Source organism: Haliaeetus leucocephalus, unplaced genomic scaffold (genome assembly GCF_000737465.1).
Source record: "Haliaeetus leucocephalus isolate CR32 unplaced genomic scaffold, Haliaeetus_leucocephalus-4.0 Scaffold195, whole genome shotgun sequence".
Classification (NCBI taxonomy): domain Eukaryota; kingdom Metazoa; phylum Chordata; class Aves; order Accipitriformes; family Accipitridae; genus Haliaeetus; species Haliaeetus leucocephalus.
In genome coordinates this window covers 2,482,804-2,484,784 of record NW_010972631.1, presented here as the reverse complement: position 1 = coordinate 2,484,784, position 1,981 = coordinate 2,482,804, and positions in this window count along the sequence as shown.

Below are 1,981 nucleotides of genomic sequence, written 5' to 3'. Positions count from 1 at the left end.
GGCGGCAGCGGCGGGACGGGCCCCGCAGGGGGACCGGGTGGGACGGGACGGCGAGGTGCGGGGCGCGCCCGGCCTTCCCCGGCGCCTTCCGCGCCGCCCTTGCACCTGTGCGGGCACCACGCGAAAAGCGGCGCTGGCGGAGCAGCTCGCCGGGCCGGCCGGGGATTGGGCGAGCGGTCGTTCCCACGGCGCGCAGGTGGCACAAAGGGGACCGCCGCGGACCGGAGGCGGGGAGTCCCGGCCCGGGGGGGGGGGGACGACGACGGCGGAGACAAAGCCACGCAGACAAAGGGAGGGGGAAGAGAGGCGCTTTGTGTGGCCCCGGCAGCGCTCCGCTCCCGCCGCAGCCGCGCTGAGGCGCCTCGCGCCCCTTCCCTCAGGGGCGGCCGGGGATCCCCCACCCCGCCCCTCTCAGGCGGGCTCTCCACACCGGCCCGGCCCGGCCCTGCGGAGGGAGCGCTTTTCCAAGGGGAACGGGAGTTTCCCTCGGTCGCTGCGGCCCACCCGCTGTTAAACGGGCCCGGGCGGTGGTCGGCGGGGCGGGCTCGGGCGTCGCGCGGCTCGGCCGAAATGCCACAGCGAGCCCGGAGAAGCGAGGCCCTTCCCCACAGCCAGCCTCTGAGCGTCCGCTCGTTGGCGATTTAACTTTGTGGTGCTGGCCGCAGGAGAAGGTGGGTCTCGCCACACGGCGTTGTCAGGCGCAGGTCCCTTGCTGGGGATCCTCGTCGCACGCTTCTGAATTCCAGTTCCAGACCTCAGACGAGAAGCCTGCTAAGCTCTGCCAGACCTGTTCACTCCAGATAAAGACAGCGAAATGAAGGCAGGAAGGCACACACAGCGTTACTCACTTCCTCAAAGGCAGCTCAGCGACAAGCTGACCCGACTGCTGCTGCCCCTTAGCCCGGCCAAACACCTTCAGCGTATCTCCCAATGTTTTAAGAACAATTAAGCCTCCACAGTGGAGCAAGCACAGACGATTACAGGGTTAGTTCACTGTCAACAAATACTCCCATGCTGCTGTGCAAGTATGTGAAACATACAACTGGTATTCAGTGAGAGAAGAAAAATCTCTTCAAGTACTTGAAGCAGCAAGGCTTCATTAAAACCTGAACCACTCCACAGGTTAGTCTGAAATAGCAACAAATACAGGGCAGCTGTATGCTGTCAAATATTCCAGCTACTTTACAATTTGGAAGTGTCATTAAAAATAATTTTTACTCAGACTTTCCCCCCTGTCTTTAAAAAAAATCTTTAAAAATGAAACTTTCTGGAAATACAATTTGAGTAAAAGAAAAGCTATTTTTTAGTGAAAACTTGTGCGGTATTTTAAATCATATACTTTATAAAAGTGTGAATATTTCACACCCTTTGAAAATCTAACTTTCTCCAAAAACACAGCTATCAGCTGGGCAATGAGTAATAAAAACACATTTGGAGAGCATTTTTCAGTGAAAACACTTCACCAAAACATGTTATTTTCAGAAGTTTACAGAAGGTGTTTACAATACAGATGTAAGACAGAGCAATATCTAAATTTCATAACTGAATTTGTTCCCTGGAACTAATGAAAACAGTGAAAAATGTTTCATTAAAATTCTCAGCCAGTGGATCTGACTAACTGCAGGTGGCAAGCTCCTGAGAAAGCAATTCCCACTTTTAGGCCCATTTTTAGAGGGAAACCTTTTTATGCACTTTCCTTTTCCTCCATAAAATGGAAGTAGAAACAATAAAAAACTAGGATAAATGCAGTGAACAGATTTGTACCCTTATGTAAAATCACAGCTGACCCAAAGTCTGAGTTGCATCTATTTGATCCTTTGAAATTTTATGTAGAAAGGAGGAAGCAAAGAGTCTGACAGGCAGTTTCTCTAAATATAGCTCAGTTATTAGCCCTAATATCAATAGGACAAAGAAAAAAGGGTTCCACGAAATCATAAAATGAGTCTTCTTTTTCTTTTTTGAATCATGTATAATACCTGTG